This window comes from Oncorhynchus keta, chromosome 4 (genome assembly GCF_023373465.1).
Source record: "Oncorhynchus keta strain PuntledgeMale-10-30-2019 chromosome 4, Oket_V2, whole genome shotgun sequence".
Taxonomy (NCBI): Eukaryota; Metazoa; Chordata; class Actinopteri; order Salmoniformes; family Salmonidae; genus Oncorhynchus; species Oncorhynchus keta.
The window spans coordinates 57601041-57617657 of NC_068424.1; the positions used below are offsets into that span (position 1 = coordinate 57601041).

General features: G+C 40.5%; 1 long non-coding RNA gene across 3 annotated transcripts; it reads left to right on the top strand.

The window, feature by feature from the left end:
* The first annotated feature begins 7017 nt into the window (after window positions 1-7017).
* LOC118379452 (uncharacterized) lies at window positions 7018-14906 on the top strand. 3 transcript variants are annotated; one of them, XR_004824639.2, is made up of 4 exons: window positions 7018-7273; window positions 7968-7998; window positions 8340-8430; window positions 14625-14906. It is a non-coding gene; the product is annotated as an uncharacterized LOC118379452 (long non-coding RNA). The 3 variants fall into 3 exon arrangements; XR_008094072.1 differs by lacking the exon at window positions 14625-14906 and adding an exon at window positions 10252-10282; XR_004824636.2 differs by lacking the exon at window positions 14625-14906 and having other exon boundaries at window positions 8340-8441.
* Window positions 14907-16617: the final 1711 nt, after the last annotated feature.

Below are 16617 nucleotides of genomic sequence, written 5' to 3' on the forward strand. Positions count from 1 at the left end.
CAATACATTGGAGGTGTTTCATCTCTCACGGTTGTAATGGAAGATAATGCCAGAGCGCAGATGTCCATTCACTAAAGCTAAGCAGCATTCAGGCCTGTAGGAATGTGGCCATAATAGCCAGAGATCGGAAAGGTAACATTCTCTGCTGACAAGCAACAGTCATACAATCATGAGCATGACCTCTGTGGCCAATATACAATGGCTTAGGGACGGAGTGCCTGGACACACCCCTTAGCCGTGGTATATTGGCCATGCATCACAAACCCCTGAGGAGCCTTATTGCCATTATAATCTGGTTACGAGTGTCATCAGAGCAGTAAAACTAAATGTTTTGTCATGCCCGTGGTATACGGTCTGATATACCATATCTTTCACCCAGTTGATAATGCCCATTGACTCTCTGTCATCTAGGGGTCAAGGAGCAACTGCTGATTACTACCTCTTTTTTTATCCATTCCCAAAGTCCAAAACAACCCAGCATGAAATGTTATTGTTTATTCCTCATGCATCACAATGGATCGCATATTCTTTTGAATTACACTGCTCAGAAGAATGAAGTGTCAAGGCTAGATTGATAATGTTATTGCACTGGTGCAAAGTTTGCAAAGCTAAGGATATGAAACATGATTTTATTATGCTGAGTTATACGCTCATAGTACATCCCTTTAGTGTCACGTTCTGACCTTAGTTCCTTTGTGATGTCTTTGTTTTAGTATGGTCAGGGCGTGAGTTGGGTGTGCAGTCTTTGTTCTTTTTTCTACGATTTGGTATTTCTGTGTTTGACCTGGTATGGTTCTCAATCAGAGGCAGCTGTCAATCATTGTCCCTGATTGAGAACCATACTTAGGCAGCCTGTTCTCACCCTTGAGTTGTGAGTGATTATTTGCTGTTTAGTGTGGTTTGCACCTGACGGAGCTGTTCCGGTTGTGTCTTATGTTCCTTGTTGTATTTAGTGTTCAGTTTAAATAAATAACATGAACAAGTACCACGCTGCGCTTTGGTCCTCACCTTCTTCCACCGACGACTGTTACATTTAGCATCATTTTGCTCTACTGATTTGCACGGACTTAGGGTGGTATGTGATTTGGAGTGATATCTTGGCATGTAATGCCACCTATTGTGCTTGAAAGGTTGACTTTTTTAGTGAATTTGGTTGGTGTTTGTTACTGTTAGTGCACTATACCAGCACTGACAGACTATTACCAGAGGCAATTGCCTCAGGCCTCATCATCAAGAGGCCTGATAAGCTGGGCATAAAACATTTAAATTATACAAATATTTAAATAATTGATCCTCTCTAGGCATAAAAAAAAATCCCCATCAAAATCTGTCTGTTTTAACTAGAGATACAGTATCTGTTCCTTTCAGTCCACCGCCGATGCCGGCCTTTCCCATCTGCGGTAGAAGGTGGCAGAACTACAGCTGGGTCTGTCAGACCAGGAGATATCTCGGAAATTGTTGTTCTGACAAAAACGTCTGTAGCGTCAGAACAGTTTGGCCTACAATTTATTATGACCCCTCTAAGGAAAGATGGGACTTGTCTGAAGGTAACCCTGAAGGTAATTCATTTTGATAAAATGTTGGACTGTTTTTTTTTTATTAATCTGTTATTCAATGTGTTTCTATGAGCTAATAGCAGTACTTTCATCAAATCCATTTTTTTTATACCAACAGGGGACCTAAAATTCCAAATCAAATAGCAATGGTCTGCAAGAATTTGATTGGATTTAACTTATTAAGAACCCACCCCCACATGCCCATTGGTGCTCCATGTTATGGTTGGCACTGTTTTCAGACCGGGAAGGGCACATTTAGCAGTTTTTCCATATGCTAGCTTGCAATATTGCAGTAAATGGAATAAAACCCGGAGGAAAAACGTAATTGTTGTCAGATGTGTTCTCTATACATCAACTCGACATACTGAACTCTTGCACCTACGACACTAATCTAGTAAGCACGAATGGAGCACCAGTTCTTGCTCCTCTCAGACAAGGCATTTGATTGGTTTGGCATGTAGCTAGGAGTAACTGATATACACCAGGTCTCCACCCCAATATAGCTATTTTACTGCCATGAACTTCATTAGCCCTTCCCGTATTAAGGAAGCTTTGTTCTTGACAAGGCTATCTTAGTAGAAACCCAGCCCCGGGCCCTTAGACTCTAGGGTAGCGGTCACCATCGGTTGATCGCGATCGACTTGTCTATCTCTAAGCAACCTCTTTGGGATAGGGGGCAGCATTTTCACTTCTGGATAAATAGCGTGCCCAATTTCAACTTCCTGCTACTCATGCCAAGAATATAGCATATGCATATTATTAGTAGATTTGGATAGAGAACATTCTGAAGTTTCAAAACTGTTTGAATCATGTCTGTGAGTATAACAGAACTTATGTAGCAGGCAAAACCCAGAGGACTAGCCATTCAGATTTTTTTTTTTGGAGGTCACTGTCTGTTCAATGAGTTCTCATTGGGAAACTATATTTCTTAGGCACTTGTTTGCAGTTCCTATCGCTTCCACTGGATGTCACCAGTCTTTGGAATTTGGTTGGGGTTATTCCTTTGTGCAATGAAGAAGTATGGCCATCTTGGAACAGGGTAACGTTATGTGTACTGTTTGAGAGACTTGAAAAGTAGCATTAGTTTGTGATCCTCCTGTATTGAAAACAGATAGACCTGTCTTCAATTTGATCGATTATTAACGTTTAAAAATACCTAAAGTTGTATTACAGAAGTAGTTAGAAATGTTTTGGCAAAGTTTACAGGTAACTTTTGAGATATTTTGTAGTAACGTTGCGCAAATTGGAAGCTGTTTTTTCTGGATCAAACGCGCCAAATAAATGGACATTTTGGATATATATCGACGGAATTAAGCAAACAAAAGGACCATTTGTGATGTTTATGGGACATATTGGAGTGCCAACAAAAGAAGCTCGTCAAAGGTAAGGCATGATTTATATTTTATTTCTATGTTTTGTGTGGTGCCTGCAGGGTTGAAATATGCTATTGTGTCTTTGCTTACTGTTGTGCTATCATCAGATAATAGCTTCTTATGCTTTCACTGAAAAGCCTTTTTGAAATCTGACACGTTGGCTGGATTCACAACGAGTGTAGCTTTAATTTGGTATCGTACATGTGTGATTTAATGAAATTTTGAATTTTATAGCATTTTTTTTTTAAATTTGGCGCTCTGCATTTTTCCTGGCAATTGGCCAGGTGAGACATTTGCGTCCCGTCTATCCCGGAGAGGTTAACTAATCGATCAACAAACATTTCTGTAAAATAAACCTTGCGTTCCTATTTTTTTTATTTTATTGTTTCACGCCGTTGACGGTAGGTGCACTTGATTCAGCAGCCCTAGCACCGGGAAGGCAGTGTTCCTATTTTGAACCATTTCATGTGTCTGAAGGAAGAACTCTGCCTACTCGGCAGTCCCAGAGAGCAAATCAAGTGCAACTATAGGTCTACCGCTGGCCAATCAGATTGTCATCTGAGCTGTGTCTGCACAGTTTCCTGGCGCCATAGACTGAAAAAAGGAGGCCTCGAATGCACAGCAAAGTTGATAATGTGAGATTATAATGTGATTTTAAAACCATGACTAGAGATACTCAACGAATACAACAAAGAACTGCTGTTTTTATGTCCATGTTTAAGTTGTTACTCAGCGCAGTCAACAATTTGTTCAATACTTTTATTAGCCTTAAAATGTGCGTTTCGATAAGCTTGCAGTATTGTTTGCGGCTTGTGTCTTTTTTAATATCAAGGAATATTTCACTTTCTCTGGTCATAGAAGTAACAACATTAATTGGTGCATGAGGCAGAAGTAATGCAGTGTGACTTAAGTTTCGCCATCAGCTGGAAGACTGACTCCCCTTTTCTCAGCGGAGGGAGGGGAGTGAGGAGGGACGGTGAGTGGCAGCCTCACCGCTCCCTCCCTCCCTCCCTCCCTCCCTCCCTCCCTCCCTCCCTCCCCCTCAGACTGACCATCAGATGCAGGCCATCAGTCCAGTAAAAAAAGCTAATTATTATGCTCACTCAGCTGTGTCTCACAAGTAACACAACAACTGATCTATACCAGTGTGATCACATAACGAACATGTTGAAATATAATTTTCTAAATGGTCTGAGAACAACAACATAAGCAGGTTAATTCAAGCATAGCCAATATGCAGTGATAATATATTGGGCCAATAGCCTAATGCACAAACCTCATTGCTACAGAACTGTTTTTAATTTGTTAGTGTTGCATAGGCATATGTTTTTTAAGTCGTGTTTCAAAAATCTGAGTAGTAGATCTCATATTGCATTTTGACTCTCAAAATGATCTTGACTCTGAAAAGGTTGCTGACCACTGCTCTAGGGGATACAAATCGCCTTTCCTTAGTAAAAAGACAAGTGCTGCTGATTATACTGTCATTGTTGTGGAGACAGAGGACATGTATGTGTAGCCAATGGGTCTGATGCTGTCTGGCCAAAAAGAGTATGGCATGTTATACTCTTTTTTTTCTTCTCTTCGCCAGACAGCATCAGATACGTTGGCTACATACATGATAGTAAGACAGACTGGCCTCTGCCTGGGGCTTCCAAATGACAAAATCTGCCCTTGTATACATACTGGTGATGTGTTCTGACTTCCCATTTGCTCGTCAAACCATGCTGTCTATAAATAAACCAACAACATCTTCCAAAAGATCTGGAAGAGTTTCCTGGAATCACAAAGAACGACATACTGTGAAGTGTTTTCAAGGTTTTGTACAATTTCAGCCAGTAGTTTTGAAACAAGCTCTCATGAGCCAAAACGGGTCCTCCAAAAATAGTTTACAATTGTGTACGTCATCCACTTTGTATGATATGTTACGTCCTAAAAATAAATAAAGTATATAAATACTGCAATTCAATTTCTTTAAGTAACCATAGCTCAGTGACTTTGCTACCCTCAGTACTATACCACTAACGGTTTCCCCTCACTTTCTCTTACATGACTGACTGCTTTTTGTAAACCAATACAGAGCCTCGGTTGACTCTATGGATGTAGATAGCACTGTTTTACTTTTCATGAAGGGTTCCAATTCAAGGTTCTCTTCCCTTGGGTGCAGATGGAGAAGGAAGAGGGAGATGATGTGAAGTGAGCTTGATGAGTTTGGTAATAAGCAATCACTAAGTGGACCTCTGAAAGTCATTTGGAATGAGTGAAGTACAAGGAAATCATCAGTGATCATGGCACATTGCCTAATATTGTAACAAACTTGCGTAAACCACAAACTGGTCAGTGTTATAAAACTGCATTGATCGGACAAACATAAGATCGAATCGTACTACACCGGCTCTGACACTCATTGAATGTGGCAGGGCTTGCAAACTATTACAGACTACCAAGGGAAGCACAGCCGAGAGCTGCCCAGTGACACGAGCCTACCAGACGAGGTATGCTCGCTTTGAGTCAAATAACACTGAAACATGCATGAGAGCACCAGCTGTTCCGGAAGACTGTGTGATCACGCTCTCCGCAGCCGATGTAAGACCTTTAAATAGGTCAACATTCACAAGGCCGTTGGGCCAGACAGATTACCAGGACGTGTACTGCGAGCATGCGCTGACCAAATAGCAAGTGTCTTCACTGACATTTTCAACCTCTCCCTGTCCAAGTCTTTAATACCAACATGTTTTAAGCAAACCACCATAGTCCCTGTGCCCAAGAACACTAAGGTAACCTGCCTAAATGACCTGTAGAACTCATGTCTGTACCCATGAAAGCTTTGAAAGCCTGGACATGGCTTTGAAAGGCTGGTCATGGCTCACATCAACACCATTCTCCCAGAAACCCTAGACCCACTCTAATTTGCATACCGCCCTAACAGATCCACAGATGATGCAATCTCTATTGCACTCCACTGCCCTGTTCCACCTGGTCAAAAGGAACACCTATGTGAGAATGCTATTCTTTGGCTACAGCTCAGCATTCAAAACCATAGACTAAACACCTCCTTCTGCAACTGAATCCTGGACTTTCTGACGTGGTAACAACACATCAGCCACGCTGATCCTCAGCACAGGGGCCCCTCAGGGTGTATGCTCAGTCCCCTCAGTCCCCTCCTGTACTCCCTGTTCACTCATGAGTGCACGGCCAGGCACGACTCCAACACCATCATTAAGTTTGCAGATGACACAACAGCCTGATCACCGACAACGACGAGACAGCCTATAGGGAAGAGGTCAGAGACCTGGCCTTGTGGTGCCAGGACAACATCCTCCCTCAACGAGATCAAGACAAAGGAGATGATTGTGGACTACAGGAAAAAAAGGACCTAGCATGCCCCCATTCTCATTGACAGAGCTGTAGTGGAGGTTGAGAGCTTCAAGTTCCATGGTCCACATCACCAACACACTAACATGCTCCAAGCACATCAAGACAGTCATGAAGAGGGCACGACAAAACCTATTCCCCCTCAGAAGGCAGAAAAGATTTGGCAAGGGTCCTCAGATTCTCAAAAGGTTCTACAGCTGCACCATCGAGAGCATCCTGATTGGTTGCATCTCTGCCTGGTTTGGCAACTGCTCGGCCTCCGTACGCACCATAGAGTAGTGATGCTGGACGGGCGGGCAGGTGTGGACAGCGATCGGTTGAAGAGCATGCATTTATGCATAATCACTTTAATAACTCTACCTACATGGGGAGAACAAGTATCTGATACACTGCTGATTTTGCAGGTTTTCCTACTTACAAAGCATGTAGAGGTCTGTAATTTTTATCATAAATACACTTCAACTGTGAGAGATGGAATCTAAAACAAAAATCCAGAACATCACATTGTATGATTTTTAAGTAATTAATTAGCATTTTATTGCATGACATAAGTATTTGATCACATACCAACCCGTAAGAATTCCGGCTCTCACAGACCTGTTAGTTTTTCTTTAAGAAGCCCTCCTGTTCTCCACTCATTACCTGTATTAACTGCACCTGTTTGAACTCGTTACCTGTATAAAGACACCTGTCCACACACTCAATAATTTTTTTTTAGATTTGTGGGCAGAGTGCAGATGACTTCGCCTACAGTATGTGCAAATTAGGCTATCGTGTTCAAAACCCATATTAAGATTGCTTTTTATAAATCATGTTTTGTTGTTGCATTTGACTGCCAAAAATGCTGTCATTTCCTTAATATGTGATGTCATAGCTCAACATGTGGGAGAAGTGCTCAGGGATGATACAAGTTTCCCACTAGTAATTACCAGTTGGAGGGCCATTCAACTGGATTTTTCCCAGTCATATGAGGTAAATGCCACCTTTCCACTTGTTTATGAATACAGCTTTTGAATAGAAGTAAAGATCGAAGGAAATATGCAATCCAATTGAAAATGAACAATACCAGGAATAAAGTCAATAATCCAAAAATTCAAAAGGTCAAAATGAAACAGACGGCTCTGAACAATTTAATGTCTATTTTCCACCAAAGCTGTATGGAATATGTAAGGAAGAGGCCTGAACATGTCTATTTGTAGCATTGAAAGCTAGGTTATTCCCAAACCATGGCCTGCAGCTTAATTCAAGATGGCGTCTATAGGTTGGACATGCCTCCAACCACACCCATACCCCTACAGCCTTAAAGGCCTACTACCTAATAGGCAATTATCAGCACAGTATATGCTGTGTCCCAATCCAAAGGCAGCTGCCTACCTGCCTCCAAAGGCACTTACATTTGTAGGTAGCACCTTTCCAGTTGGCAACTGCCATTTTGGTCAGGATTTGAAGGCAGCATCACATGACTTTGCATTCCACTCAGCGTGAGAAGTTTGTTAACATTGAGCAAATAGTGCTAGCAATTCAGTTAACAGCTATCCCAAAATGGAAATATCTGACACGAATAACAAGTAACAGAATTGATCTCCTCAGTACCTTAATGAATGAAGTTGACACCGACCAAAATAATTATCCTACGGCATATGGTCCTCCTTTCTCATATTGCTAGGTCTGCTGCACCATCGCTGTGGACATGACAGGTAAGCTTACATGCATGATACAGGATTACATCTTTGTTTTGGATAGATAAATAAGCTATTTTACTGACTGTTTTAAGAATTGTTAGTAGCCAGAATAGTTGTTTCACTGTGAAGATAATATTGCATTAGAGCTGCTAATGTTTTTTTGATGAGTTGGCTTACATTGTGATTAATTCGTACAACTATCTCACCTGTGCATATTATTAAATGACACTGGCAAATATTGGCTTGTGATGAAGGATAACATGTCCAATATAATTATATAAATCATATCAAACAGGAATATATATTTGTTGAAATGAATACAGCATTGTAATATTGATGCCTTTCTCTCCTTGCAGGGGATTAGACAGATGAACAACAGGCACCAGATGCCCAAGCCTCGAAACCAGAAACATGTGGAGACATCGTCACTTATCATTTTGAGTAAATGTAAAAATACATATACAGTATATTGTTTTTCCTTTATCTGTTCACGAGTCCTTAAAATACAGTCCATTGTACAAAATAAGTCATTCCCAAGTGAGGGACATCTCGAAGGAGATTATACATAAATCTATTCAGCACGAGGGCACTTCCTTAATTTTTTATTTTTATTTATTTTCACCTTTATTTAACCAGATAGGCCAGTTGAGAACAAGTTCTCATTTACAACTGCGACCTGGCCAAGATAAAACAAAGCAGTGAGACAAAAACAACAACACAGAGTAACACATAAACAAACATACAGTCAATAACACAATAGAAAAATCTAAGTACAGTATGGTTCCTGACTTCCCTGAGAAGTTTCATATTGCGGGGTTATTCGATCCTAATGCAGAATGCCACAGGATGTTTTTGTGCTGGTCAAGGGCAGTCAAGTCTGGGGTGAACCAAGGGCTATATCTGTTCTTAGTTCTACATTTTTTGAACGGGGCATGCTTATTTAAGATGGTGAGGAAAGCCCTTTAAGAGCTACCAGGCATCCTCTACTGACAGGATGAGGTCAATATCCTTCCAGGTTTTAGTGTTTTAGGGAGCGTTTGACAGTGATGAGGGGTGGTCGTATGACCGCAGACCCACTTGATAATTTGTGTGAGATGGATGCCTTCAATCTTAGATTGTAGGATTGCCGGGGTGTTAAGCATGTCCCAGTTTAAGTCACCTAACAGTACGAACTCTGAAGATATATGGGGGGCGATCAATTCACACATGGTGTCCAGGGCACAGCCGGGGGCTGAAGGGGGTCTATAACAAGCGGCAACCCTGAGAGGCTTGTTTCTGGAAAGGTGGATTTTTAAAAGTAGACACTTGAATTGTTTGGGCACAGACCTGGATAGTATGACAGAACTCTGCAAGCTATCTCTGCAGTAGATTGCAACTCCGCCCCCTTTGGCAGTCCTATCTTGTCGGAAAATGTTCAGGATTTTTGGTGGCCTTCCTAAGCCAGGATTCAGACACGGCTAGGACATCCGGGTTGGCGGAGTGTGCTAAAGCAGTGAATAAAACAAACTTAAGGAGGAGGCTTCTACAGAAGTCAACAAATGTGAGTGCCTGGAGAATGTGAGTGATGCTGGGGGCTGCAGGGCCTGTTTTAACCTCTACATCACCAGAGGAACAGAGGATGAGAAGGAGAAGGATACAGCTGAAGGCTATAAGAGACTGGCAGGAATTGACCGGTCTGAGGTTAGCTGATGTCCGAGTTAACGGTGGTGACTGCTGGCAGTGGCTAACTGACTACTAGCTAGTAGCTAGTTCGTTGGCTAGCCTCTGATGGGCGTTCCTGTTCTAATGTATAAAAAAGTTGCAGATCCATACAACGTTGGGTGAGGCGGTTTGCAGGAGAGTATGTTCTGTCCGTAGATGGAAATTGAGATTAAAAGAATATATATATATATATATATGAAGAAAACAATATATACATGGGGCGCGACAAGACAGAACAGATGTCCGACTGCTACGCCATCTTGGAAACGACATTAGTCATGACAGCCACAGGTTTTTTTACACACAGGACAGGAGTTTTGTTACAGCCCTTTACTAACACATCATCTCAGCTAATTGTGGTCTGAAATACCTCATCTCAACTAATTGTGGTCTTAAATACCTCATCTCAACTAATTGTGGTCTAAATTGAAGACTTGCCCACAGTGCAAGAAAGAAAATCACGTTTGTATTTACAAACGAGCTTCATAATTTACAATGTCCTGACAAATCTGCATGATAAACAATAACATGGGTGGATCTTTTTTTTATATATCTGCCGGGTGTCAGGGTGAGATGTCCTTCAAGCTGGATCAAGCAGAAACAAGAAGAGTAATTAACCTCACAGTTGGTATGTATTTCAGTGCTCTTTTATGTCGCTGAAGCCACAACTACCTTTTATTATTGCGCAGTCGTTTTGTTTACAGATTCTTTTTTATTTTTAGGCCTTTTAGGCCATATTTATTTTCATATAATTAGCCTGTAATTTGAACTAGTAACACCAAACTGAATCGTGCAACAGCAGGGGAAGGAGAAGTGACAGGAGAAAGTTGGCTAATGTTAACGTTAGGTAAACAGACACTGCTAGCTAGAAAGCAAGCTTGCTAAATCAATTCAAAATGTATTAGTCACATGCGCCGAATACAATTTCACCTTACAGTGAAATGCTTACTTACAAGCCCCTAACCAACAATGCAGTTAAAAAAATATGAATAAGAAATAAAAATAACATGTAATTAAACTGCAAGTCTATCACTCCAGTTTTAATACTAATGTAATAATGTAATTATTTCGACTCTATGTCCTATTTATTGCTTTACCTCCCTAATCTTCTTCATTTGCACACACTGTACAAATATATTTATATTGTGTTATTGGCTGTATGTTTGTTTATGTGTAACTCTTGTTGTTTTTGTCGCACTGCTTTGCTTCATCTTGGCCAGGTCGCAGTTGTAAATGAGAACTTGTTCTCAACTGGCCTATCTGGTTAAATAAAGGTGAAATAAGAAGAGCAGCAGTAAAATAACAACAGCAAGGTTATATACAGGGCACTGGTACAGAGTCCATGTGCTGGGGCGCTGGTTAGTTGAGGTAATATGTACATGTAGGTAGGGTTATTAAAGTGATTATGCATAGTGGATAACGACAGAAAGTAGCAGTGGTGTAAAAGGGGGCGGGGGGCAATGCAAATAGTCTTTGACAGACTCATAAACAGAATGCACAAATAACTTGGCTGGCTCGCAAGCCTAGAATGAACAGAACACAGCTGGCTACATTGCCTACGTTTTTCATCAGATGTTGTAAAACATTTTTTACATGTCTTACCTCCAAACGAGTCGGGCGGTACTATTTTCTCCTGCCAAGCCAATATAATGCAATGGAGTGAAACACAATCAGATGTCTACTTTAGTCCCTGAAAACAAATGGGAAAAACGATTTGCTACATGTTTTTAGCTGGCTAGCAGGTTCACCAATTCATGATTTAAAAACTGTCAGGGTCTTCACAATTGACATTGTTGTTAGTCCTTAAACAGCCATCAAGTAAGATGAGATCGCCCACTAATGTTAACTCTAGCTTCATGTAGGTATTGCGTACGACGAGCTGATAAATAACAATTACGCAACATTTGAATGAAACATTTATAAAGTCATTTGTTGAACATTTTAACATAATTTAGTGAATAAATAAACAACATACTGTACTTACATTTCTCAAAATTGTTCCTTATTCTTCTGGAAAAGTATATGTCAGCTATTATGTTGACACATCACAGAATCCCATTGAATCAATTAGGTTAAAAACTGCAATCCCAATACCGGGATCGATATGACAACTACCAGTGAAAATAGATGGCGCCAAATTCAAACCACAGAAATGTCATAATTACAATTCCTAAAACATACGTGTCTTATATCATTTTAAAGGTAATCTTATTATTAATCCCACCAAAGTGTCCGATTTCAAATAGGCTTTTCAGCGAAAGCACTACAAACGATTATGTTAGGTCTCCACCAAACCACAATAAGCACAGCCATTTTCCAGCTAAATATAGCATTCACAAAAAGCAGAAATAAAGATAAAATTAATCACTAACCTTGAATTATCTTCATCAGATGACACTAATAGGGCTTGATGTTACACAATACATACATGTTTTGTTTGATAAAGTTCATATTTATATTTTTAAAAAAATCAGAGTTTACATTGGCTTATTAGATTCACTAGTTCCAAAAGCATCAAATGATTTTGCATAGCCACATCGTTTCAACAGAAATACTCATCATTAATGTAGATGATAATACAAGTTATTCACATGGAATTATAGATATACCTCTCCTTAATGCAACTGCTGTGTCAGATTTCAAAAACAGTTTACGGAAAAAGCAACACATGCAATAATCTGAGACGGCGCTCAGAACAGAAGCCAAATTAGCCGCCATGTTGGAATCAACAGAAACCAGAAAATACATGATAAATGTTTCCTTACCTTTGATGAACTTCATCAGAATGCAGTTCTAGGACTCCCAGGTCAACAATAAATGCCTGATTTGTTCGAAAATGCCCGTTATTTATGTCCAATTAGCTACTTTTGTTAGCACGTTTGGTAAACAATTCCAAAGTCACAAAGCACGTCCACTATAATGTGCCGAAATGTCCAAAAGTTCCGAAACAGTCAGTAGAAACATGTCAAACGATATACTGAATCAATCTTTAGAATGTTGTTTACATATATCTTGAATAACGTTCCAACCGGAGAATTAGAATGACTTCAGATGACCGGTGGAACGCAGGTCCTTCCCCTGTGAACGCGTATAGTGAATGCATGGTCAACTCGTGGCAGTGGTGTCTATTTCCTGTGTCATTCGACCCCCCTTCACATTAGAGTCATCAGACAAAGTTCTATTGACTGTTGACATCTAGTGGAAGGCGTAGGAAGTGAAAACTCATCAATATCTCGCTGTAATTTCAATGAGAGCATGGTTGAAAATCTGCCACCCCCAGAAAAAAAAACAGGAAGTGGAATTTCTCAGGTTTTTGCCTTCTATATGAGTTCTGTTATACTCAGAGACTTAATTCAAACAGTTTTAGAAACTTCAGAGTGTTTTCTATCCAATAATAATAATAATATGCAACTGACACTGAGGAGCTGGCTGTTTATAATGGGCACCTTTTCATCCAAGCTACTCAATACTGCCCCTGCAGCCATAAAAAGTTAAGACAAATATTATTTAGCAATTTGATCACTGGTATTGATCTGTAGAAAATTATGGTCAACACTTTCAACTTTTAAGATATTACTCTTCATGATACAAAAAATATACAGTGCCTTCGGAAAGTATTCAGACCCCTTTACTTTTTCCACATTTTGTTAGGTTACAGCCTTATTCTAAAATAGATTTTTCCTCGTCAGTCTACACACAATACCACTGTATATGTGTATATATACTGGCACTGTATAAATACAGTGGGCTAAAAAATTATTTAGTCAGCCACCAATTGTGCATGTTCTCCCACTTAAAAAGATGAGAGAGGCCTGTAATTTTCATCATAGGTAGACTTCAACTATGACAGACAAAATGAGAAAAAAAGTCCAGAAAATCACATTGTAGGATCTTTAATGAATTTATTTGCAAATTATGAGTCAGCTATCAGGTTCCCGGCCCTGTCACGAGGAGTTGCTAGAGCACGATGAGCGAAACCCTCCTCTACTCCAGACGGCGCTGGGACAATTGTCCGCCGTCCTATGGGGCTCCTGGTCATCGAAACCCAGGCTGTGGTGGCACCTCAGCATTGCGGTGCATTGTTTTTGACCGCTGCGCCACCTAGGACCGTAACATGATAAAAATATCTCTGAACATTGCATAACGTTGCACCCTCCTGAACTAAGGGGGTTATGTCGCACCCCCAAAACAGAATTAGTGTCCCTCTTTTTCAGACAACCTTCCCACTCGTCGCCCTGCTGACTGAGGTCAATGCTCTATGAGTCGACTAGACTACCTGCATGCACCACTGACTGACTCAAAGCAGAGGATTTAAATGGACAACTGTCTGCTCTCCTTCTCCCGAGCCCCGATGAACCATGAAGAGTAATTTTTCCCTGTCGCGCCGTGCAGACGTCTTTCTCCAAAGACGTCCGCAGGAAACAGACTGTAGCTCTTTCATCATTCTTGATCAAGTGCTCAGATTTTGAGCTGCTCTGAATCCAATGTTTATCTTTTTGCTGTAGGGTGACATGTCCTACAATTGAGTTGACTGCTCTTCAGCGAATTAGTGGTAGTAAAGCTGGTATTTTTAGGGCTGCATAATGAAGAATATTGTTTGATTTTCTGTGCAAGGTGAAAAGGTGTCCTCCGTTTATCAACCACAACGCTAAACACCTTGGGTTAAATCATGACAAGGAAATTCTAGAAGATAATGACAAATAGCATTGTGGATTATGTCACATTCACTTAATGCCACAACCACAACACATACGTTAGGCTTGACCCACTTGGCCTCGCACTTTGATGAGCAAAATAAATTGTGTATTTGTTAGAAGTTTACTGCACTTTAGGGAGCAAGTCTATTGACTTTGGCTTAATTGTAACTAGCGAAATAACTACACTCCAGCTGGTGCCAACCTTGACAGGGCTATAATGCATGTTTTCTTATCCCATGTTAGGCCTCTTCCATCATCCCTGGTCAGTGGAGTCATAAGTAGCCCTCCCCTCACGCCAAGAGATTGATGGTGACCTTAGCTATGGTTTATCGAGCGTCCACCTTCTCTTCGCTCTTGACAAACCACTGACAAAGTAGTTAGTCCATCATTGTTCTCATGGATCTCGAGTGGACAAATCCTCCAGGTTAGGTCTGAGTGTAATCATCTTTCCTCAAAGTTGATAATTCCATACTTTGATAGACTTTTATTGAGATCCTCCACCTGAAGATCTGAAGGGTCGTCACCTCCTGCAAATTCCTATGTGGATCCCCCGATGGAAGAGGTGACCTGGGTCTGTCGGCTACACGTCAGTGGCCTCTTCTGATTTCTCTGGGGCTTGCTTTCCAGTCTTGTCCAAAGTAACCAAGGTGTACAACACCAGGACATTGAAAGGTTTCTATAACCAACATGATACTCAACTCTGTGATAACGACGACTCTAAGAGGTACTCGCAAGTTGTGGGCAATCTTAACGCTCAGGTTTTGGTGTGGGTGCAGGCTTTTTTTCTAGTCAAGCAGTAACACACCTGATTCTACTAGCTTATTAACTGTCTATGGGCCTGAATTAATCAGTTGATGGGTATTTGGGCAACACACAATTGGGGATGGTCACAGCTGAACGTATAAAAAAATATTCAGTGCAACAATTTTATTACTCACTTTTGTAAGTGGAAATAAATTGTAAATAATGATGCCTAGTCTCATAGCTGCTGAATGACTTGTTCTTGAATAGAGATGTAATTGATCACTATCCCAGCATGTAAAATCAACCTCGCCCACATCATTCTGACAGCTTGTACAGATTCTGTTAGGAAGTACATGGGAATGAAGGCCATCTGTCTTGATCATATCATGTCTTCACAATGTCTGTCTCCTGTGCTACTGTACGATGTAAACAACTCCATTTGTCAAGAAATGGCGGACCTTGACTGTCATAATACACACACACACACACACACACACACACACACAGCTCTACTTTTCCAGAGAGTGACACCACACTACAAACAGAGTTACAGAACATAAGGAGGTTATCTTCCCTCTCAACTGTGTAGAAACAGTTTCTCCTTATACACAGTTGACTCTGCATCAAAATACAGTAAGTAACAGTTAAACGTTTGGACACCTACCGGTACTCTTTCCATGGTTTTTATTTATTTGTAAGCTTTGTTACATTGTAGAATAATAGTGAAGACATCGATACTATTAAATAACATATATGGAATCCTGTAGTAACCAAAAAAGTTTTAAACAAATCAAAATGAAGTCGGAAGTTTACATACACTTATGTTGGAGTCATTAAAACTCATTTTTCAACCACTTCACAAATTTCTTGTTAACAAACTATAGTTTTGGCAAGTCGGTTAGGACATCTACTTTGTGCATAACACAAGTAATTTTTGCAACAATTGTTTACAGACAGATTATTTCACTTATAATTCACTGTATCACATTTTGAGTGGGTCAGAAGTTTATACACTAAGTTGACTGTGCCTTTAAACAGCTTGGAAAATTCAAGAAAATGAATTCATGGCTTTAGAAGCTTCTGATAGGCTAATTGACATAATTTGTGTCAATTGGAGGTGTACCTGTGGATGTATTGCAAGGCCTACCTTCAAACTCAGTGCCTCTTTGCTTGACATCATTGGAAAATCAAAAGAAATCAGTCCAAGACCTCAGAAAGAAATTCTAGACATCCACAAGTCTTGTTCATCCTTGGGAGCAATTTCCAAATGCCTGAAGGTACCACGTTCATCTGTACAAACAATAGTATGCAAGTATAAACACCATGGGACCACACAGCTGTCATACTGCTCAGGGAGAAGACACGTTCTGTCTCCTGGAGATGAATGTACTTTGGTGCGAAAAGTGCAAATCAATCCCAGAACAACAGCAAAGGACTTTGGGAAGATGCTGGAGAAAACGGGTACAAAAGTATCTATATCCACAGTAAAGCG